General features: G+C 44.5%; 1 long non-coding RNA gene across 1 annotated transcript; it reads right to left on the bottom strand.

Moving 5' to 3' along the window:
* Nucleotides 1–4,861: 4,861 nt before the first annotated feature.
* Nucleotides 4,862–24,816, bottom strand: LOC148146711 (uncharacterized). Its single transcript, XR_015760507.1, has 3 exons — nt 24,684–24,816; nt 17,831–17,893; nt 4,862–5,150 (listed from the first exon to the last, which is right to left on the bottom strand). It is a non-coding gene; the product is annotated as an uncharacterized LOC148146711 (long non-coding RNA).
* Between the last annotated feature and the right edge of the window lie 343 nt (nt 24,817–25,159).

The following is a 25,159-nucleotide window of genomic DNA, read 5'->3' as shown; positions in this document are numbered from 1 at the left end:
TGTTAGCTTTGTTTTCCACATGAAGGAACTATTGGATTCTCATTACAATCCCTTGAGTCATGTTGCTTGATACGTTCAGCTTTCTCAATGTATGCAAATCTTCAGGGTAGGCTCCAATCAGTTGCAAGTGAGAGCCTCAGGCAACCAATGAACATCATTAAAGTGAAACATCTCAACGGGGAGATGAGGGCACGTAGGTTGCAGCAGTAGTGTCCCTACCTTCAGGCTGGGAGACCAGGATTCAAGTCCCATCCAACTCCAGAGGTGTGCAATAGCATCATTGGATAGATTAAAAATATTACAAAATGACAGATCTGAGAGGAGATATTGAAAACGTTTGCACTTTTATGTCGAACATTAAGAGGGGATCAAATCGAGGTTTTTAAGATGATAAAATGATCTTACACTACAATACCAACTGAACCTCATAGACTATAAAGCATTTTTAAAATGCCAGTAGTCATACGAAGTGCTACATAAATGCAGGTCATGCTGCTTTTCTTAATTCGATAGGGTATCTGACAGAATCACAGAATTGTTATGGTATACAAGGAGGCTATCTGGCCCACCATGCCTGCACTGGCTCTATCACCTGGAGACAATCTCCTGCCTTTCCCCATATGCCTGCACACTATTTCTCACAAAAAGAACATCCAATTCCCCTCTTGAGTGCCTCAACTGAACCTGCCCCACCACGTTTCTAGGCAGCACTACTCACTGAGTGAAAGGTAAGTTTCCCACATCACTCTTGCTTCATTTGCATATCATTTTAAATTTACATTATACTTGTTCCTTTTATAAATAGAAACAACTTCTCCTATCCGCTCTGCCCAGCCCACTCATGGTTTTGAAAAGCCTCCTCAAATCTTCTCTCAGCCTTTACCTCTGCACGGTAGAGCAGCCCCAAGTTCTTCAATCGATGCTTATCACTGAGGTTTCTCATTCCTGGAACCATTCTTCTGCACCTTGGCCAATGCATTCACACCCTTCCCATAATGTGATGTCGCAACTGTACGGAATACTCCAACTGAGGTCGAATACACATCCTGTACAAGTTCAACATCACCTCCTTGCTCTTTTACTCTGTGTCCCTGTTAATAAAGTCGAGAACACTCTATGCTTTATTAACTGCCTTCTCCATCTGCCCTGCCACCTTCAATGATCCATTTACCCACCTCCTGCTTCTCCCTTGGAATTGTATCCTGTATATTGTATTGACTTTCAAAGTACTTCCGAATGAAACCCCCACATTTCTCTGCATTGAACATCAGCCACCACCTACCCACCCAAGTTGCCAATGTCCTTTCGGATTTCTACACTGTCCTCACAGTTTTTAATTCTTCCAAGGCTAGTGTCAAGTTTAGGTAAGGAGAAATTGCTTCTTTTAATGTAAACATTTAAACAAAGTGACACAGCCTTACAATGTTGCTGCTGTCACGTATTCTGTGCTCTCAACATCACAAAGCTTTTGAGAAGAACCAAGCTTATTTCCAACACTTAAAATGTGCTCCCAAATGTTCATTCAAAACCCAGAGAGCACCATCAAACACAATGGACAATATATTCCTTCCCAGTTGATGGTCTGGAGTAACCCTGCTCCTCTAAACATCATTTAGAATCATCGAGTCATTGAGTCATAGACATGTATAGCATAGAAACAGACCCTTCAGTCCAACTCATCCATGCTGAACAGATATCCTAGCCAAATCTAGTCCCACCTGCCAGCACTTGGCCCATATCCCTCTAACCCCTCCCCATTCGTGTACCCATCCAGATGGCTTTTAAATGCTGTAATTGTACTAGCCTCCACCACATCCTCTGGCACCAACCTCTGCGTGAAAACGTTGCCCTTTAGTCCCTTCTATGTTATTCCCCTCTCACCCTAAACCTATGCCCTCTAGTGCGGACTCCCCGATCCCAGGGAAAAGACATTGTCTATTTACCCATACCCATGCCCCTCATGATTTTGTAAACCTCTATAAGGTCAGCCTCTGACCCTCCAGAGAAAACAGCCCCAGCCTATTCAACCTCTCCCTATAGCTCAAATCCTCCCTTGTAAATCCTTTCTGAACCCTTTCAAGTTTCACAACATCTTTCCGATAGCAAGGTAACCAGAACTGCACGCAATATTCCAAAAGTGGCCTAACCAATGTCCTGTACATCCTCAACATGACATCCCACCTGCTATACTCAATGCTCTGACCAAGTGCAGTGGAATGCGCACAGTAAAACTCTCTTTCTGTATTTACATAACACCTTTTAAAATATGAGAAAGCCCCAAAGCATTTAAAGCCAGTTAATTACTACTGATGAGTAATCATTAGCGGGATGTAAAAAACACAGCATGATCCATCAAACAGTTATGCAATATTGACCATGCAATCTGTTGGTCAAGAGGTACATATTGACCAGGTGGACAGTGGAATAACTCTCTTGCTTTACCAAATAATAGCCATAACTCTTTTAAAGTGACTCCAATTAATGGTACATCCACAGGCTTCCCTCAAAACCCCAAAGCCTTTTATTTGCATATAAGGAGCAAGAGGGTAACTAGAGAAGGGGTTGGCCCACTCAAGGACAAAGGAGGAAAATTACGCGTGGAGTCAGAGAAAATGGGTGAGATTCTTAACGAGTACTTTGCATCGGTATTCACCAAGGAGAGGGACACAATGGATGTTGAGGTTAGGGATAGATGTTTGATTACTCTATGTCAGGGAGAAAGTGAGGACTGCAGATGGTGGAGATCAGAGCTGAAAATGTGTTGCTGGAAAAGTGCAGCAGCTCAGGCAGCACTCAAGGAGCAGGAGAATCGACGTTTCAGGCATGAGCCCTTCTTCAGGAATGAGGAAAGTGTGTCCAGCAGGCTAAGATAAAAGGTATGGAGGAGGCACTTGGGGGAGGGGCATTGGAAATGCGATAGGTGGAAGGAGGTCAAGGTGAGGGTGATAGGCCGGAGTGGGGGTGGGGGTGGAGAGGTCAGGAAGAAGATTGCAGGTTAGGAAGGTGGTGCTGAGTTCGAGGGTTGGGACTGAGACAAGGTGGGGGAGGGGAAATGAGGAAACTGGAGAAATCTGAGTTCATCCCTTGTGGTTGGAGGGTTCCTAGGCGGAAGATGAGGCGCTCTTCCTCTAGCCGTCGTGTTGCTATGGTCTGGCAATGGAGGAGTCCAAGGACCTGCATGTCCTTGGTGGAGTGGGAGTCAGCATAAGGACGGAGGAAGTGTTGGGTATTCTAAAGGGCATTAAGGTAGACATGTCCCCAGGTCCAGATGGGATCTATCCCAGGTTACTGAGGGAAGCGAGAGAGAAAATAGTTGGGGCCTTAACAGATATCTTTGCAGCATCCTTGAAAATGGGGGACGTCCCAGAGGACTGGAAAATTACTACTGCTGTCCCCTTGTTGAAGAAGGGTAGCAGGGCTAATCCAGGTAATTATAGACCAGTGAGACTGGCGTCAGTGGTAGGGAAGCTGCTGGAGAAGATACTGAAGGATAGGATCTCTTCCCATTTGGAATAAAATGGGCTTATCAGTGATAGGCAAGATCGTTTTGTGCAGGGAAGGTTATATCTTACCAACTTAATAGAACTCTTTGAGGAAGTGACAAAGTTGATTGATGGGGGGGAAGGGCTGTAGATGTCATATACATGGACTTCAGTAAAGCATTTGATAAGGTTCCCCATGGTAGGCTGGTGGAGAATGTGAAGTCGCATGGAGTCCAGGGTGTACCAGCGAGATGGATAGAGAATTGGCTGGGCAACAAGAGACAGACAGTAGTAGTGGAAGGGAGTTCCTCAAAATGGAGAACTGTGACCAGTGGTGTTCCACACGGATCTGTGCTGGGACCACCTGACGTTTGTGATACACATAATTGATCCAGAGGAAGGTATAGGTGGTCTGATTAGCAAGTTTGCAGATGAAGTAAGATTGGTGGAGTAGCAGAAAGTCAAGAGGACCATCAGAGAATACCACAGAATATAAATAGATTGGAGGATTGGACAGTGAAATGGCAGATTGAATCCGGGCAAATGCAAAGTGATGTATCTTGGAAGATCCAATTCAAGAGCGAACTCTACAGGAAATGGAAAGGTCCTGGGGAAAATTGATGCACAGAGAGATCTGGGTGTTCAGGTCCATTGTTTCCTGAAGGTGGCAATGCAGGTAAGTAGAGCGGTCAAGAAGGCATACGGCATGCTTTCCTTCATCGGACAGGGTATTGAGTACAAGAGTTGACAGGTGATGTTACAGTTGTATAAAACTTTGGTTCAGCCACATTTGGAATACTGCATACAGTTCTGGTCGCCACATTACCAAAAGGATGTGGATGCTTTGGAGAGGGTGCAGAGGAGGTTCACCAGAATGTTGCCTGGTATGGAGGGCGCTAGCTATGAAGAGAGGGTGAGTAGATTAGGATTATTTTCATTAGAAAGATGGAGGTTGAGGGGGCACCTGATTGAGGTCTACAAAATCATGAGAGGTATAGACAGGGTGGATAGTAAGAAGCTTCCCTCAGGTGGTGGATTTGATTTCTAGGAGTCACAAGTTCAAAGTGAGAGGGGAAAAGTTTAGGGGAGATATGCGTGGAAAGTTCTTTACGCAGAGGGTGGTGGGTGCCTGGAATGCATTGCCAGTGGAGGTGGTAGTGGTGGGCATGATAGCGTAATTTAAGAGGTATCTAGACAGATACATGAATGGGCAGGGAGCAGAGGGATACTGATCTTTAGAAAATAGGCGATAGGTTTAGTTAGGTTAGATTAGATTCCCTACAGTGTGGAAACAGGCCCTTCAGCCCAACAAGTCCACACCGACCCTCCAAAGAGTAACCCACCCAGACCCATTTCCCTCTGACTAAGATACCTAGCACTCTGGGCAATTTGGCACATCCAATTCACCTGACCTGCACGTCTTTGGGGAGGAAACCGGAGCACCTGGAGGAAACCGACGCAGACACAGAGAGAATGTGCAAACTCCACACATACAGTTGCCCATGTTTAGATCGAGGATCTGGATCAGCGCAGGCTTGGAGCGCCGAAGTGCCTGTTCCTGTGCTGTAATGTTATTTGTTCTTTGTTCTTTAGTGGATTGGAAGGTCAGTCTAGATTTTGTGTGCCAGACCCTGAAGTAGGCCTCTGACTCCAAGATGAAAATCGACCCTGCAACAGAGGCCAGGATTAGACCTATCATTTATGTTTGTGAAGAGCATAAACTTATTGACATTTCTTTTAACATTTGTGATTATCATTTGTGTCTGACACTGACAAATTCACGATCCATCATAACCAGGAAGACTTCTGGTGTGAAAATCACCCTGGGGAAAAAACGTTTTGATGCTGTTTTTCTGGATCTGCTACTCTGCATGATTCAGCTTTCTTTATATGTTCCTCATTCCCTAGGAATGTAAACAATTACAAATAACCACTTTGAGTCTTAGTTATAGACTCACACAGCACGGAAACAGACCCTTTGGTCCAACCAGTCCATGCCGACCATGTTCCCAAACTAAACCAGTCCCACCTGCCTACTCCTGGCCCATATCCCTCCAAATCTTTCCTATTCATGATCTCACCCAAATGTCTTTTAAATGTTGTAACTATACCTGTGTCCACCATTGTCTCTGGCAATTTATTGCGCACACAAATCACTATCCATGTGAAGAAGTTGCCCCTTGGTTCCTTTTTAAGTATCTATCAACTCTACCTTAAAAAATTGCCCCCTACTTTTGAACTCACCCTCGGGAAAAGACCCTTGTCATTCATCTTATCCATGTCCCTCATGATTTTATGAACCTTAATAAGGTCATCCCTCAACTTCCTATGCTCCAGTGAAAAAAATCCTGGTCTTTCTCGACTATTTTTATAACTCAAGCCTTTCATTCCCAACAACATCCTGGTAAATTTTTTCTGAACCCTCTCCAGATTAGTATTATCCTTCACATAACAGGGCGATCAGAACTGTACACAAAACTCCTGAAGAGGCCTCACCAGTGTCCTGTACAACCTCAACATGTTGTCCCAACTCCTATACTCAAAGGTTTGAGCAATAAAGGCAAGTATGCTAAACACCTTCTTAACTAACCTGTCTATTTAAGGGCAGCACGGTGGCTCACTGGTTAGCACTGCTGCCTCACAGTGCCAGGGACCTGGGTTTGATTTCTGCCTCAGGTAACTGATGTGTGGAGTTTGCACATTCTCCCTGTGTCTGCATGGGTTTCCTCCCACAGTCCAAAGGTGTGCAAGTTCGGTGAATTGGCCATGCTAAACTGCCCATAGGTAGGTGCATTTGTCAGGGGTAAATATAGGAGAGGGGAATGGGTCTGGGTGAGTTACTCTTCAGAGGGTCGGTGTGGACTTGTTGGGCCAAATGGCCTGTTTCCATACAGTAGGGAAGCTAATCTAACCTGCGACTCAAAGTTAAAAAATTATGTACCTGAACCCCTAATGTCTCTGTTCTACAACGTTACCCAGGATTCTACCATTGATTGTATAAGTCCTGTCCTTGTTCATTTTATCAAATTGCAGGACCTCACATTTATCCAATTTAAACTCCATCTGCCATTCCTCAGCCCGTTGACCCAATTGATTAAGATCCATAGTGCTCCGTAGTGCCAGTCTGCAAAATGTAGTTGGAGTCATCTCCTTGTTCTGGAAGGGCAACAAGTTTCAGGCACACCAAAGACCGTCTTTCACTGAGTTGATGGTCCATTGGAGGGGGTTGCTGAGGGGGTCATGGAGAGCATATTTAGTGAATTGGTCACATCGCAGATTAAGATTGCTGAGGAAGAAAGGTAATGGGTGACCAAAAGGCAGAGAAAGAGTAGGAAGGCAGTGCAGGTGTATCCTGCGGTCATCTCCCTCCAAAACAGGTAGACCATTTTGGATACTGTCGGTGGACATGGCTCACCAGGGGAAGGCAGCAGTAGTGAGGTACATGGCACCGTGGCTGGTTCTGATGTTCGAAAGGGCAGGAAAAAGCGTGGAAGTGCTATAGTCATAGGGGATTCATTTGTAATAGGTTCTATGGTTGAAAACAAGAAACCCGAATGGTATGTTTCCTCCCAGGTGCACGGGTCAGGGATGTCTCGGATCAGCTGCAGAACATTCTCAAGGGGGAAAGTGAACAGCTAGTTGTTGTGGTGCATATTGGCACAAACGATATAGGTAAAACACGGGATGAGGTCCTACAAGCAGAATTTAGGGGGTCAGGAGCCAAGTTGAAAACTAGGACATCAGAGGTAGTAATCCCAGGATTGCTACTAGTGCCACGTGCTGGTCAGAGTAGGAATGATAGAATAAGCAGGATGAATGCATGGCTTGAGAGATGGTGCAGGAGGGAGAGGTTCAGATTTTTGGGACATTAGGACCCATTCTGGGGAGGTGGGACTATTACAAATTGGACGGTCTCCACCTAGGCCAGACTGGAACCAATGCCCTTGGGGCCACTTTTGCTAACCCTGTTGGGGAGGGTTTAACTAATGTGGCAAGGGGTTGGGAACCAAATGAGGTTAGAGGACAATAAGGAAGCAGTAACTAAAGCCTGTAAGAGACTAGATAATGGAGTCAGCGTGATAAGGGAAAGGGGAGGCAAGTAGCAGATGATGAACACAAAGGGACTGGTGGTCTGAGGTGCATTTGTTTTAAAGTAAAATGTATAGTAGGTAAGGCAGATGAACTTAGGGCTTGGATTAGTACCTGGGAGTATGATGTTATTGCTATTACTGAGACTTGGTTGAGGGAAGGGCATGATTGGCAGCTAAACACCCCAGGATATTGATGCTTCAGGTTGGATAGAGGAGGAGGTAAAAGGGGTGGAGGAGTTGCATTACTGGTCAGGGAGGATATCACAGCTGTGCTGAAGGTGGGCACAATGGAGGATTTGAGTAGTGAGGCAATATGGGCAGAGCTCAGAAATAGGAAGGGTACGTAACAATGTTGGGGCTGTACTACAGGCAAGACCACTCCCAACAGTGACCGTGAGAGAGGTACAAATATGTAAACAGGTTATGGAAAGATGTAGGAGCAAGAGGGTGGTGATGATAGGAGATTTAATTTTCCCAACATTAATTGGATTCACTTAGTGTTAGAGGTCTAGATGGAGCAGAATTTATAAGGAGCATCCAGGAGGGTTTTCTAGAGCAGTAGGTAAATAGTCCAACTCAGGAAGGGGCCATACTGACCTGGTGTTGGGGAATGAGCCCGGCCAGGAGGTTGATGTTTCAGAAGGGGATTATTTTGGGAAAAGTGATCACAATTCCATAAGTTTTAGAATATTCATGGACAAACACGAGAGTGATCCTAAAGGAAGAGTGCTAAATTTGGGGAAAGGCAACTATAGCAAAATTCAGCAGGAACTGGGGAATGTGGATTGTGAGCAGCTGTTTGAAGGGAAATCCACATATGATATATGGAAGGCTTTTAAAGAAAGGTTGATTAGAATTCAGGAGAGACATGTTCCTGTGAAAATGAGGGATCGAAATGGTAAGATTAGGGGACCATGGATGACAGGTGAAATTGGGAGACTAGCTAAGAGGAAAAAGTATGCATACATAAGGTCTAGGATACTGAATACAGATGAAACTTTGGAAGAATATCAGGATTGTAGGACCAATCTGAAACCAGGAATTAAGAGGGCTAAAAGGGGTCATGATATGTCCTTAGCAAACAGGATTAAGGAAAACCCCAAAGCCCTTTTTTTATACATAAAGAGCAAGAGGGTAACTAGAGAAAGGGTTAGCTCACTCAAGGACAACAGAGGAAAATTATGTGTGGAGTCAGAGAAAATGGGTGAGATTCTTAATGAGTACTTTGCTTGGTATTCACCGAGGAGAGGGACAAGACAGATGTTGATTTGAGTACTCTAGGTCAATTCAGCATAAGAAAGGAGGAAGTTTTAGGTATTTGAAAAGGCATTAAGGTGGACAAATCCTCAGTTCTTATGGGATCTACTCCAGGATGCTGAGGGAAGTGAGAGAGGAAATAGCTGGGGCTTTAACAGATACCTTTGCAGCATCCTTGAACATGGGGGAGGTCCTGGAGGACTGGTGAATTGCTAATGTTGTTGCCTTGTTGAAGAAGGGTAGCAGGGATAATCTGGGTAATTATAGACCAGTGAGCCTGGCGTCAGTGGTAGGGAAGCTGCTGGGGAAGGTATGAAGGGAGAGGATCTATTCCTATTTAGAATAAAATGGGCTTATCAGTCATCGGCAGCATAGATTTGTGTGGGCAAGGTCATGTCTTACAAACCTAATAGAATTCTTTGAGGAGGTGACAAAGTTGGTTGATGAGGGAAGGGCTGTAGATATCATATACATGGACTTTAGTAAGACTTTTGATAAGGTTCCCAATGGTAGGCTGGTGGAGAAGGTGAAGTCGCATGGGGTCCAGGGTATACCAGCTAGATGGATAGAGAATTGGCTGGGCAACAGGAGACAGAGAATAGTAGTGGAAGGGAGTGTCTCAAAATGGAGATCTGTGACTAGTGGTGTTCCACATGGATCCGTACCAGGGCCACTGTTGTTTGTGAAATATATATAAATGTTCTGGAGGAATGTTTCGGTTGCCTGATTAGCAAATTTGCAGATGACACCAAGATTGGTGGAGTAGCAGAAAATGAAGGGGACTGTCAGAGAATACAGCAGAATGTCACATAGATTGAAGAAATGGGCAAATAAATGGCAGATGAACTTCAATCCATGCAAATGTGAGGTGATACATTTTGGAAGATCCAATTCAAGAGCAAACAATACAGTAAATGGAAAAGCCCTGGGGCAAGTTGACATACAGAGGGATCTGGGTGTTCAGGTCCATTGTTCCCTGAAGGTGACAACACAGTCCAGTAAAGTGGTCAAGAAGGAATATGAGGTCAAGAAGGCATGTTTTCCTTCATTGGAGGGGGTATTGAGTACAAGAGTTGGCATTCATGTTACAGTTGTATAGGACTTTGGTTCGGCCACATTAGGAATACTGTGTACAGTTCTGGTCGCCACATTACCAAAAGGATGTGGATGCTTTGGAGAGGGGGCAGAGGAGTTTCACCAGGATATTGCCTAAATGGAGGGCACTGGCTATGAAGAGAGGGTGAGTAGATTAGGATTATTTTCCTTAGAAAGATGGAGGCTGAGGGGGCACCAGATTGAGGTCTACAAAATCATGAGAGGTATAGACAGGGTGGATTGTAAGAAGCTTCCCTCAGGTGGTGGATTTGATTTCTAGCGGTCGCGAGTTCAAGGTGAGAGGGGAAAGGTTGAGTGGAGATATGTGTGGAAAGTTCTTTACACAGAGGATGGTGGGTGCCTGGAATGCATTGCCAGCGGAAGTGACAGGGACGGGAATGATAATGTCACTTAAGATGTATCTAGACAGATACATGAATGGGCAGGGAGCCGAGGCTTACAGGTCCTTAGGAAATAAGCGACAGATTTAGATCGAGGATCTGGATCGGCACAGGCTTGGAGGGCCAAAGAGCCTGTTCCTGTGCTGTAATGTTTGTTGTTCTTTGCTGCACATTACCCCAACTTGCTTCCTGCGAGTGTTAGTGAACTAAATTTGATCCTGAGGCACATAAGAGAGTTTTGGGAGAGATGGCCAATAACTGGGGTGAGAAGGTAGTCAATGTGTAGAATCTTAAAGGAGGTAAGTATGATCGAGAGGTTTTTTGGAGATATATATTGGTGCTGGCAGCTGAAGACTTAGCCATCACTGTGGAGCTATTAATATTGAGTTTCAGAAGTGGCCACATGGAGGAGCACTGAGATCATCGACAATTGTAGCTCTGGAGAAGTTTCCAGGTTTAAGAAGGGAGCAAGGTCATGGCACTAAGGACATAATGTGTTGGAAATAATTGGCATAGTGGAGACGGGCAGCCACTGATGCAGGATTGGTCTCCCATGAACAGTACAGGCTGCATGAACATCCACAGTTAGACACGTCACTGTGAATCAGTGAAAGATCAATCACATGGCAAAGGCAAAAGAAACACCTCTGTTTTATTACCACATGAGACACTTCAAACATTAAGCAAATTTGAGGCTGAATTTATTGCCCTTTCTGTAGGTGAGTTTGATGGGTGTTGTGAGGGTTGGGCGGGCGAGGGTGTTTAATCAGGAAGGATGGTAGTGTGTTGACAATCCACTTCCTTCCTGGCTCTGCCCTAAATAAGCCCACCACGGGGTGTAGTGATTGGAATAAGGTTGGCCAGTGGATCTTATTGACTGTAAGATCTCAGGTTGGGTTGTTAATCTGATCCAATCAGGGAACCCTAGCTGACAGATATAAACAGGTGTGTTAAAATAAGCACTACCGCACTTAGGTGGTAGTGTGGGCGTTAAAGAAAAAAAAAGAAACAAGAAAAAGAAAAAAGAGATACACAGGAGGGAGCACTTTGTGTCTAAAAAAAAGAAAAAAAAAGGAGGATGCGAGGTGGGAGGGATGGGGGCTTGCTAAAAAAAGAAAAAAAAAATAAAATAAATAAACAGGTGTGTAAGCCAGAAGGCGGGTAGCCGTCCTCAACGCTGTCACCCCGGGCAGGTACCGGGGCGGGCTGCCCCAGAGGTGGTCGGAAGGTGCTGAGGGTGGTTAGTGAAGCCGGAAGGTGGGTAGGCCGTCCTGACCGCTGTCACCCCGGGCGGGTACTGGGGCGGGCTGTCCTAGAGGTGGTCGAAAGATGTGTCAGGGCGGACCGAGAACTGGAAGGGGCATGGGGTGGACCGAGAACCAGAAGGTGGGTAGGGGCGGGCTGCCTTAGAGTGGTCGGAAGGTGGGAGGGGCGGGGGCTTGCTGGGTCTGTATTGTCTGCACTTTTGTATGTAACAGTACTGTCTAATGTACAACTGTCACTGCTGTTGTCTCTTTATATCTTTGCGAAACTGGGATTTGAGGTTTGTCCTCCTGTCCCTGTAAACTGTTTGAATGGTAGGGTTTGGGGCCTGGCTTTGCTGCTCCTCTCCCTTCCTGGCTTTGCTGCTCCTCTCCCTTGTAAAATTGCTGTCTCTTGTATGCAGCTGTAAATGTAACTGTTTGTTGTAAACTGTTTTTGTAATTTGTTTAATAAAATATAAATAAACAGGTGTGTAATGTACAACTGTCATTGCTGTTGTCTCTTTATATCTTTGTGAAACTGGGATTTGAGGTTTGTCCTCATGTCCCTGTAAACTGTTTGAATGGTAGGGTTTGGGGCCTGGCTTTGCTCCTCTCCCTTGTAAAATTGCTGTCTCTTGTATGCAGCTGTAAATGTAACTGTTTGTTGTAAACTGTTTTTTGTAATTTGTTTAATTTAAAAAATAAACAGGAGTGTCAAAGGGAAAAAAATAAAAAATAAAAAATAAACAGGTGTGACAGAGAGACTCCTCACTGTAGGGACTGGTTCTGAGTTGTCTGGTGATAGCCAATATACTAATCATATGTAAATAAAGGGCAAGTTGATCATAGAGTCATACAGCACAGAAACAGACCCTTCGATCCAACCAGCCTGTGCCGACCATAATCCCAAACTAAACTTGTCCCAAATGTCTGCCCCCAGCCCATATCCTTCCAAACATTTCCTATTCCTGTATTTATCCAAATGTTTTTTAAACTTTGTAATTGTACCCACATCTCAGGAAGCTCATTTCACACCCAAATCACCCTCTGCGCAAAAAAAAAGACTCATTTTTTTTAAAATCTCTCTCCTCTCACCTTAAAATGTGCCACCTCATCTTGAAATTCCCCCATCCTAGGGAAAAGCTAACTACCATAATCTCTATCTGTCGTCACTCCCATTATGTTATAAACTTCTATCAGGTCGCCTCTCAACCTCCTATTGTAAAAAAACAGTCCCGGCCTATCCAGCCTTTCTTTATAATGTGATAGAATGCTGGCCTCTTTGCAGTTATTTCATTGGTGACAAGAGAAAACAGAATGTTCCTGAAGAAAATTCCATCTCAACAGTTATCTTTGAGTTGGGAGTGAGCATTTCTGGCATCATGCCTTTATTTGGGAAATTGTGGTTTGGACCAGTTAAATTGCTTAGCAACATCCAAATCAGAACAAATCAAAATAAGTGCCTGGTTAAGTGGTCACCCAGTTCTCATGGAGGTCAATCAGTGGTTGCAGAACCAGCCTTTAACAAGATTAGCGCTGGTTACCAACTCTTAAGTTTGCGTAAGGCCTCGGCCAGACTGAGACCACATACCAGGGAGCTGTCACAGGTTGAGGTACAACTTTGGTTCTGGTCTTGTATGAGAAGCAGTTGGTGCAGTTAACACTGATTGTAGTAAGAGGCTCAGGCCCAAGCCTATTGGGTGGAATTGGTTGAGAAAGATTCACCTTGATTGGTTCAACATTTTTCATTTAGAAAATGGCTGCCTTTGTGAGGTCCTAATTAAATACCCTGAAGCTTTTCAGGAAGATCTAAGGAGACTTAAGGGCAAACATCGAGGGAGAAATCAGAAGGCTGGAAAGCGAGGGGATCATCAAACCAGTGCAATTTGCAGAAGGGGTAGCATCGGTCATATTGATTGTGAAATAAATGAACACATTTATTATTGATATTTGTTGTAAGATAGCTGCATTTGGCCACAGCACCAGCAGAGTTATGTAGCTCTTTCTTGGATATGAATCACTGAATAATATTATCCCAGGATTCCTTGGTGGCTTGCTTGATGGAATTAGTGTGTCGACAGCACAAGGTCCATTTTGCAAAGGAAAAATGCAAGGAAATGCCTTCATGATTATTTATACTTGTCCATTATTTTGCTGGACTTTTACACTGTCACTGAACCAATGAAAAATCTATTATTCTTTCTCTTTTCAGCCATCCCTCAAACTCGAGGGTAACTTGCTCCCACTTCGGTTCTGAAATGGCTGAGAAGTTAAAAACATGATCTGGAACGTCTCCCTCCGAGCCACTTGCCATTTGAGGCTGAGAGGCGGGAACGACATTCCTTCACTATCGCCAGGCCAACATCCTGGAATTCCCTTCAGAATAGCACTCAGGGTGCCCCTGCACAGCAGTTCAAGAAGGCAACTACTTTGGGTTAGGGCAGCAATGCCCCTGTCCTGTAAATGAATAAAACAAGTGCCCATTCTGCCACATGTGGGACTCTCGGTTACTTGGAGGGTGTCAGGATGAGAAGGTGCTTGGAGGTTAATGCACTCGGTCTGATGCCGCTGTTAGTCTCTCAGGGCCATTCTGGATAAATCTTCGCCATTTGGTTGGCCACAAGCCAGGAGCTCCCATGCATCTGTGAGCACGTGCGATCTGTTTCAGGGATTCTCCATGGCCATCTCGAAACAGTTTCCCCTGGGTATCCCCTGCAGTAACCAAGGACCAGGGAGAGTAGTTGGGTCTCAGGCCGTGGACCACATGACCTGCCCAGCATGGGTTTTGAGTGATGAGCACCTTGATGCACAGCGAGACTTTTGTTCAATTCATTCATAGGATGTGGACAATGTTAGTTGGACCAGCATTTATTGCCCATCCTTAATTGTCCCCTTGATCTGATTGGCTTGCTGAGACCATTTCAGAGGGCAGATAAAAGTCAGGTGCATTGTTGTGGGACTGGGATCACGTGTAGGAACAGCAGGTGAGGACAATAGATTTCTTTCCAAAGGGCAGATGGTTTTTTAACAACAATTGACAATGGTTACATGGTTGCTCTTTGGTTCACCCATGATTCTAGGTTTTTTTTATATTGAGTTCAAATTTACCATCTGCCACAGCGTGATTTAAACCCACATAGCCTGAGCTTTAGACTGGGGTTCTGAATGACACTACCACTTCCCCAGGTGGCTTGGGAGAGGACCACCTTCCTTGCCACATGATTTGGATGCTCTTGTGAAGGTGGTACCTCTCCCGTGTTTTGAGGTGGCTGTTGGATGTCGTCCAAGTCTCCGAGGTGCAGGCCACTGCTGCCTGGTAAAGCTCAGGTAAAGGTTGAAGATCCTGCCCACAAGTATGTACATCCTCAGTGGGGGGGAAATGGATGAATTCCATCATCAATGTTTGCCTGAATCAAGGAGAAGATCCCAAGGTTTAAAAAGTGATCCTGAATTTTATCTTGGTTTTAATTGGCAAGTAAAGCCACTTTAGTGTGGCAACTGGTAATAAGGGACCTTAGGAGGTAACATTTTCACACAGAGGGTGGTGGGTGTGTGGAATGAGCTTCTAGAGAAAATGGTGGAGGTTGGTACAATTACAGCATTTATAAGGCATCTGGATGGGTACATGAACAGGAAGGGTTGAGTAGGAAATTCAGCCAAACACTGGCAAAAAGGTCGAGATTAATTTAGGAGATCTGGTCAGCATGGGTGACCATGCTGCATGACTCTGTGACTCTCAGAGGGCATCAGTTTTCTGATTGCTTTGTGAAAATGCTTCAAGAGCAGATTAGAATGGCACAGTGGCTCAGTGGTTAGCACTGCTGCCTCAGAAACACAGATTCGATTCTGTCCTTGGGCACTTTCTGTGTGGATTTGGCACATTCTCCCCGTGTCTGCGTGGGATTTCTCTGGGTGCTTCAGCTTCTTTCCTCTGGCCAATGATGTGCAGGTCAGGTGCATTGGCCATGAGGAGTCCAGGGTTATAGGGATAAGATGGGTCTGGGTGGGATGCTGTTTGGAGGATCAGTGTGGACTCAATGGGTCAAATAGCCTCTTTCTACACCATAAGGATTCTATAATTCTGAGGTATCAAGAAGACTTAGTTTCCAACCTCTGAGCCAGGGCACGCAGAAGCATCATCGGAAGGTCAATGACTGAGTGCAGAGAGATTTTGATTTTGGATTGAGGATGATGCAAGTTGAACAGTTTCCCATTAGTTGTGTGGATAATCTCCATAACAGTGAGTAACTTGCTGGAGAATAACTTCGCCCTCCACCCTTCACCAACCCAACCCACTACAGACCCCTCCCTTTACCCACCACTCAAATCCCATCCATCACCATGCCCTCATGCCCCACTCAATCCTCAACTACCATCACCCACTACCATTCACCCACCGCTTTGCAGATCCTACCCTACAGTGACATAGGTAGAGATGGAAGAAAACCATCAGGAGCCTAGTATCCAGACCCATGTTTCAAACTCCAGAAAAAAAAAAGAGGCAATTATCCTGGATGTGGGAAGGGAAATCTAGCTCAGATTGTGAGATGACAAAGTCCCCTATTCTCTTCAGTGTAAATGTGTGAAGAATAATTCAAGCCATACCACCACATTGGAACATAAAGTGAGTTACTACTTCATGATAATTGTCTTCTGAGCAATATGGAATAAAGAATTCAGAAAATTGCATTGAAAAGATGTCCAAATGTTGACAATTTATAGGAGTAATTAATTCTAATGACAGTGAGCTACAAAGTTTAAATGATGTTAGATTGATACAGATGGATATGATATCATTGCAGAATAATAATTATGATTCCCATGACTGTAAAACCGTACAAAACATAGAATTAAAGATTGGTTTGGAGGATGTGAAAGGTGCAATTTAATCAACAGTTAGATCATCATAAACTATGATTCACTACAGGACAGAATGAAGCAATTCTTTTGTAGTTCCAAAGAAAAATTACAGGGGATTTCAATGCCTGTTGGAAATTATATTTATGTTTAAACTAAAATTATACAAGAATTAAAAGCTCAAAATCTTCTCCTCAATCATTCTTACTAATACGTGAGACAGTTGTGAGCTGGATTCATTGCTAAGTTAAAGGATATTATCATTACAAATGGACATTGGCAACGAAATTCTAGAATTGTCCCAGAGAATTCTGGATATCAATTTGTAATGGGAGAAATTGTGTTCCAAGTGGAGGGACAAAACTTCAAGGAGGTATTTATTATCACTTGACAGCATCAAGTTATTTACTGTCACAGAACACCACGATCATATCCTTTAATAAATCATTAAAGTAGCTCCTCTTCCCACCTTTACCACGCGGTAGAATTATACCTTGTGCTGGTGCCCCAGTGTTCTCCAGTGGAAACATCACAGGCAATCCCACTCTTACTATGGATGGTTTGCCCTGCAGAGATTTATGGTCTGCCGACCATTAATTGGCATTATCTGGGCCTCCCCACCTCCCCCATCACCACCATTACCACCCATTCCTCAACCCTCTCGGGAGAACGCCCCAACCCGGAGACCAGCCAACAGATAAAATATCCTGGTCTTGACAGTGGCAACGGGAATGGTGGTGACTGCTGGAACTGCAGTCAGTCCCCAAAAGATATTATCACAAGAGCCAGACAGTGGAATACGGGTATGGCTTGGGCCATACCTGGGGCTGTGGGGTAAAGCGGTCCCCTTGAGACAGTCACTGGAGGCAATACGTGGAGAGGTGCCCTCCAATAAATTCTGGGCATCCAGGAAGGAGGCTCCATTCCCTTTGCCCACTGTCATCCTACTCAATGACTGCTGCTGAATTTCTCACTTAGCAGCAGCCCCTGCCCGCCATTTGAAAACATTGCAACGGGCCTGGGAGGACACTTCATTTTTAGTGGCTATGAATTGGCAGCTTAAGGGCCTCAACTGGTTCATGAACAAGGGAGCTCCCTCAAGCAGCCAGATCCCATTAGGTGTAAAATTGCAGCCATGGTTGACCAAGGAATTGCAGTCACTGTTACTGCACCATCCTAACATCAACTCACAGCCTGGGAGCCATAACACGTATCCAATGAAGTCACTATTATAGACAATTCAAACTCACTGGTACCGAACCAAATGAGATCAAGGACTTCCAGGCTCATTTTCTGATTTCTGATGAGGTCAATGAAGGTTGAGGAGAAATGAAGAAATTTCACAGAAGGAAGGACTTTTGGTCTCAGTGTCACCAATTAAGGAGCAGAACTCACTTGCTCACCTAAGGTCTGAGGAGTGGGCAGGAGAGTGAGGAGTAGGAGGGCTGCCGTTCTCCCTTAAACTCCTGCAAAAGAGGAAATGAAAATAAATTAAAAATACAGAACAATCTCAATTATTCAAATAAGACAAACGGGGAGTATTTTGTTCGGATAACTAAGAGTTTAGAAAATGGATTGTTCGGATAACAGTTAGTGTTTTTACGGGACTTTGCGATCTTCCAAAATTTGTATAATTGAAGTCGGATAATCGAGGTTGTTCTGTACTTGGGTGAGTCAGAAGCATAGAAACCAGGACCAGGTGTTAGTCATTCATCACCCTGAGCCTGTTCTGCCATTCAATGTGTGATCAATACCACATTGCTACTTGCTCCCCATTCCCCATGCTGCCTTTAAAATCAAAACATTTAGCTCCCACAGTCTTGAATATATTCAGTGACCTGACCTCTACAGCCTTCTGTGGTAGAGACTTCCACAGGTTCACCACTCTCTGAGCGAAGAAACATTTCCTCATCCTCATCCACAATGCCCTACACAGCATTCTAAGACTGTGCCTCCTGGTTCTAGATTCCGCAACCAAGGGAATCATTACTCTCTGCATCTACCCTCTCCAGCCCCATTAGAATTTTACATGTTGCAATCTGATCCACTCTCATCCTCCTAAACTGTCATGAGTTCAGGCCCAGTCAAAGTAATCTCACTTCAATGCCGAAAGAAAAACTGAGTTCAGTATATCATACATTTTTAAAATTCACTCGCAGGATGTGGTCATCACTGGCTAGGCCAGCGTTTATTTCCCATTCCTAATTGTTACGAGTCAAAAACTGTGGGTCTGGAGTCACATGTAGGCCAGGCCAGGTAAGGTCAGCCGCTTCCTTCACTGAAGGGCCTTAGAGAAACAGACGGGATTTTCCAACTGAAGGAAAAAGTGCTGGAGATCACAAGGAGTGCAGGAGAGAGAGCAAGGAAATGTTTCAAGTCTAGATGACTCTTCACCAGAGCTTTCTCTCCACTTTTGTCAGTTCAGATTCCAGTATCTGCATCGATTTGCTGCTACCTGGAATTTTCCAACAATGGATTCATGGTCATCATTAGACAATTAATTCCAGATTTTTATTTAAATTGGATTCACATTCCACCATCTGCCATTGGCAGGATTCTAACTTGGTGCCCAGAACATTACTTGGCTCTCTAGAATAACAGTTGAAAAGTGCAGCAGGTCAGGCAGCATCTGAGGAGCAGGAGAATTGATGTTTGGTGCATAAGCCCTTCATCAGAATAACATCCAGTGATAATACCACTGGGCCATCTCCTCCCCACATACATGCTAACATTGCATGTAGTAATATATTCTATTATAGAAACAGGCAATGGGGTTACATCACATTAATGTTTATATTCCATGCCACTGGCACAGTGGCTCATTGGTTAGCACTGCTGCCTCACAGCTCCAGGGACCTGGGTATGATTCCAGCCTCGGGCGACTGTCTGTGTGGAGTTTGCTCCCACAGTCACAAAGATGTGCAGGTCAGGTAGGTTGGCTACGCTAAATTGCGCATAGCATTTCAGGATGTGTAGGTTATGTGCATTAGTCAGGGGTAAATATAGGATAATAGGGTAGAGGAACGAGTCGGGGTGGACTTATTGGGCCGAAGGGCCTGTTTCCACACTGTGGGGATTCTAGGACTCCTCCCTCTCTGACCAGAAAATATGTTTCTGATCCCTTCCCTGTTTGGCACATACAGTGTACATGACCAATCATTCCGATAGATGAGTCAGAATGAAAGAATGATTTGTGATGTTTCTCAATTGTTCCCATGTGTTGCTTGTTATATCCTCTTTCTCCATTAAACCAGCTACAGGGAAGTGCTTCAGTAAATAAACATTGGGAGTACACAGATCTTTAGCGTCATTTCCTGTTTGCAAAAATCAAGAGCTGTTATGGCAAAGGTGGAATATTCCAAAGCAGCGCCTGCATGTTCCCTGATACCTTTCCTGTTTAAGTACCACTTGGCAGAGCAGGAAGGCACCAGTTCTGATCCCTGGTTTGTGCTGCATTCACTTCTGGCCAGTTTGTTTCCAACTGGCACATGAAAACCATTGATTAAAGTCTTAATTCTCCTGACAGTGAAAGTAAGAGGATAAACATCAGCTGGTATTTAGAATGAAAGCAGAAGAAAGAGTGAACTTCCATTTTTGTAGCACCTTTCACAACCTCAGGACATTGCAAAATATTTTGCAGCCAAAGAAGCTGTTGGTGTTGGGTAGTCACAGCTACAAGCGGATAAATATAGCCAGTGTGGTGGAGTAGTGACAATGCCACTGGCCTAGTAGCCTGCTAATGGGGGCTAATGTGCTGGGGGGATGGGTTCAAGACTCACTGTAACAGGTATTGATCTTTAAACCACTTAAAAGCTGGTTAAATAGCCACTGCTGATTGTGGTTAAAATCACCTTGTTGGGATGGAAATCTTCCATCTTTCCACAGCCTGGCCTAGGTGCGACTCCAATGCAATTGACCTGCATGATGCCAAGGCAAACAAGTCTATTGATTAAGTGCTGGGGGGGTCAAGTGCTGGAAATGTATGTAGCACAGATTCTCATGGAGTATCAATGCTCTCTCAGTACTCTCGTCCTCAGAGGCCAATTGTTCCATGGCCTGCCAGTTCTCCGCACATGTTGTGGGAATGTCAGTGGAACCTGCAAGATAGAAGAGACTGAAATATGGAAGATAGGAGCAGGAGGAGGCTGTTCGGCCCTTCGAGCTGCTCCACCATTCATCATGATTATGGTGGATTGTCCAATCCAATAGTCTAATCCTGCTTTCTCCCTATAACCTTTGATCCCATTTGCCCCAAATGCTATATCTAGCTGTCTCTTGAATATATTCAATGTTTTGACATCAATTACTTCCTGTGGTAATGCAGTCCAGAGGCTCACAACTCCCTGGGTGAAGAAATGTCTCCTCATCACTGTCCTAATCTTCAGACTGTGGCATGGTGGTTGGAAAAGTTGTGAAATGATTGAGAGCGAGAGCGAGGTCAATGTGAGATTTGCAGTTTTTTCTAGTCAACCTGCTCAGTAATGTTATCACACACTGCTGGAGCAGGTGGGACTTGTACATGAGCCTCCTGTTCCAGGGATGGGGACACTACCACTGAGCCACAAGAGGTCCCCTTAAAAAAGCTCATTCCCAGCCTTTACACTACTCTGCCCCCTCACAGGGGGAAGGAGCAGCAGGATGTTTCCAGACGAGTAGCAAAGCAGTTGCAAAGAGATGCGTCATCTTCCTCACTCCCCTCCCTCCTTCACCTCAGAACGGGTGAGGCCAGACCATCACAGGGAAGATTCAGCCCCAGGGAGTGAGAGAGGGGTGGTAGAGGGGTATGGGGGGGGATGGGGGGGGGGGGGGGGGGGGGCGGGGTGGTGGATACTCTCTCCCTCTGGGAAGAATCCTGCCCCCTCACAGCAGAACACCAAGATTGCTCTGACTGGGATACAGAAACACAACATCCTGCTGAAGTCTCACCCTGCACTCCATGACATGGCAAGGGATTCTACTGTTTCAGTAAGTATCCACTAGCAGCAAGTTGTTGCAGGAACATCATGGGGTAAGATTGAGCTGAAATCGGGCCCTGAGAACTGCCATGGGTGAGGCGAGTTTGGCAAGAAACGGGAAGAAAACTCACAATGACAAACCCTGCAAAGTCTCAACACATTTAGCCTAACAAATGTACAATTCAGCACAAGACTTCAAGTTCAAACTTCAATTCCAAAGAAAGGCCATATCAGACTTGCTAAAAGTTGACGTACAGCCATAGAGTCATACAGCTTTGGTCTAACCAGTCCATGCCGAACATCATCCCAAACTAAATTAATCCCATATCCCTCCAAACATGTATTCATGTATCTACCCAAATGTCTTTTAAACGTTGTAATTGTACCTGCATCGGAAAGTTCATTCCACACACGATCCACCCTCTGTGTCAAATATTTGCCTCTTATGTCTCTCTCCTCTCACCTTAAAAATATACCCTCTAGTCTTGAAATGCCCCAACCAAATGGAAAGACAAATTATGTGAATAAAAAGTACATCAACCCATTGGAACTGCTGAATGTTCAAGGAACTGTCAAAGCTGTCAAATTGCTTAGAATAAAACTATTTATTTTCATGATAGTATTTGAAAGGATTCTGATCTTTTTAATTGTTTTATCGCTGAAAGTGTTTTAAAATAGTGATATCATCAGCAGACACATGCTATTATTTATGTCAGCACAGCCTCTAAGGTGAGTTGGCAGAGAGGGGACAGCTTAAGGGTGGTAGCTGCAGGACAATAAGCATTAAGTTGGCATAGGGATGTAGGTTTGCTCGCTGAGTGGGAAGGTTCATTTCCAGATGTTTCCGTGTGGGCGGCACGGTGGCCCAGTGGTTAGCACTGCTGCCTCGCAGCGCCAGAGACCCGGGTTCAATTCCCGCCTCAGGCGACTGACTGTGTAGAGTTTGCACGTTCTCCCCGTGTCTTCGTGGGTTTCCTCCAGGTGCTCCGGTTTCCTCCCACAGTCCAAAAGGTGTGCGGGTCAGGTGAATTGGCCATGCTAAATTGTCCGTAGTGTTAGGTAAGGGGTAAATGTAGGGGTAGGGGTGGGTTACGCTTCGGCAGGTCGGTGTGGACTTGTTGGGCCGAAGGGCCTGTTTCCACACTGTAAAGTAATCTAATCTAATCTAATCACTCTACTAGGTAATATCTTCAGTGGGCCTCCGGGTGAAGCACTGCTGATAATTCCTGCTTTCGATTTATATGTTTGGGTTTCTTTGGGTTGGTGATGTCATTTTCTGTGGTGATGTCATTTTCTGTGGTTTTGCCATTTTCTGTGGTGATGTCATTTCCTGCTGTATATATAAATATAAAGCAGGAATAATCAGCAGTGTTTCGCCCGGAAGCCCACTGAAGATGTTACCGAGTCGAGTAACAAAACGTCTGGAAATGAACCTTACAGCTCAGCGAGCAAACCTACATCCAGAACCTCAACCTGAGCTACAAATGTTCTCAAAACTTGCTAAGAGACCATAAAGTTCCAGGATAATGGATCCAGAGTTAAAGGTTAGCATAGAGACTACAAGGGGCAAGGGCAGAGGGCACAAGATCATAGATTGGCATGAGTTGGACAGGGAGTCTGAGGGTTAATAGAGAGTGGGTAAAAGGGTGGCAATAAGAATACATGAGGAGCATAGGGTTGAGTAATGAGACACAGTAATATGGAGGACATGAGATAACATTTAAGACGGGGTAAGGAGGAATGAACGAGATAGAGATCTTAGTGGCATGGTTCGAAGACAACAATCTCTTCCTCAATGTCAGCAAAGTGATGGGGCTGGTGACTTCAGGAAGCGGAGACGCCCCTGTCTGTATCAATGGCGCTGAGGTACAGGTGGTTGCGAGCTCCACATTCCAAGGAGTTGTTATCATCAACGATCTGTCCTGGTCCATTCACTTTGATGCTACAGTTAAGAAAACACACCAACGACTTCAATTCCTCAGGAAGCTAAGCAAGTTCACTGTGTCTACAAAGACTCTTACCAATTTTTATATATGCACCATAGGAAGTATCCTGTCCAGATGCAGCGGTATGGCAACTTCTCTGCCCAAGACCTCAAGAAAGTACAGAGTTGTGAGGAACAGCCCAGTCAATCACACAAACTACTCTTCCATCCATTAACTCTGTCTACACTTCCCACTTCCTCAGGAAAGCAGCCAACATAATCCAAGACCCCTCCCACACCGGTTATACCCTCTTCCATCCTCTTCCATTGGGCAGAAATTACAAAAGTTTGTAAACAAATGCTAACAGATTCCAGACAGCTTCTTCCACTGTTATCAGACTTTTGAACAGACCTCTCATATTTTTTTCACCTCATGATCCTTTTCTAACTTATTCATGAGATGAGGGTGTCACTGGCTAGGTCAGCATTTACTGTCCATTCCTAATTGCGCAGAGGACAGTTTAGAGTCAACTACATTGCTATGGGTCTGGAGTCACATGTAGGCCTATCTAGGTAAGGATGGCAGTTTCCTTCCCTGAAGGACATTAGTGAACCAGATGAGTTTTTCCATCTATTGACAATGGGTTCCTGGTCATCTTTAGATTCTTAATTCTACATTTTTGTTGAATTCAAATTCCACCATCTGTCATAGTGGGATTCAAACCCGGGTCCCCAGAGCATGACATGGGTCTTTGGATCAACAGCCCAGCTATAATACCACAAGGCTTTCTGTGCACTTTCTCTGTAGCTAGAACACTATATTCTGCATTCGGTTATATTACCCTGATCCACTTAGAAAAGGTATGATTTGTCTGGTTAGCAAGCAAAACAATACTTTTCACTGTATCTCCCCTCAGATAGCAGTAAATCTATAGAATCTTTACACAGAGGGTTGTTGAGACTCCATTTCTGAAGAGCTTTTTCCTGAAACGTCGATTTTCCTGCTCCTCAGATGCTGCCTGACCTGCTGTGCTTTTCCAGCACCACTCTAATCTTGACTGTATCATTAAATCTATTCAAGGCTGAGATACAGCTTATTAATCAGTAAGGGAATCGAAGGTAATGGGGAACAGGTAGGAATGTGCAGGGGAGGATTACAGATCTGCCATGATTTCATTGAACAGTGGAGCAGACTCAATGGGCTGAATGGCCCACATCTGTTCCTGTGTCTAATGGTGCTATGTAGTTAGTATAGAAGGCGGGTGTGTGAGATGAGGAGGGAGAGTGCGTGTTGAGGGCTAGTGGAGTGCTGATATTATAAAGTTACTGTACAGTGCAAATACAGAAAATAAAGTATTGTTCTCAACCAACACTTACAGCTACCAAAAACAGAAATTGTTGGAAAAGCTTAGCAGGTCTGGTAGCATCCGTGGAGAGAAATCAGAGTTAACATTTCAGGTCGAGTGATGCCTCCTCAGAGCCTTCTTCTTTGCTTCTGATTGCCAGCATCCACAGGTCTTTCAAGTTTTTTTTTACAGCTATCAACTCCTGCTCCAAAGCCACAAGAAGACAGCAACACAATTATTTGAAATCACTGTGACATTCAATACTGTACTTGATTAACATCAGAGAGATTGGAGAGACCATACTTTCAGAGTGTAATGTTAACATCAGTACCATGAGGTGTTAGCCTTTTTCCCTTCTGTAATTTTCAAAAAGAGAACAAACTGTTATCTTCCAGAATACTGTATGCTTGAGATGTCCATCATTCACTGAAACAATCTATAAAGAGATTCACATGGGACATGATGGTGATTTACATATATACTTCTGAAAATAAATCTTTTAAACTT

The sequence above is a fragment of the Chiloscyllium plagiosum genome, unplaced genomic scaffold (assembly GCF_037043375.1).
Source record: "Chiloscyllium plagiosum isolate Xiang-an unplaced genomic scaffold, Cpla_swu_hap1 HiC_scaffold_19, whole genome shotgun sequence".
Lineage (NCBI taxonomy): Eukaryota > Metazoa > Chordata > Chondrichthyes > Orectolobiformes > Hemiscylliidae > Chiloscyllium > Chiloscyllium plagiosum.
Note: the sequence above shows the minus strand (reverse complement) of the source record. Positions and strands in the feature narration are given on the sequence as shown.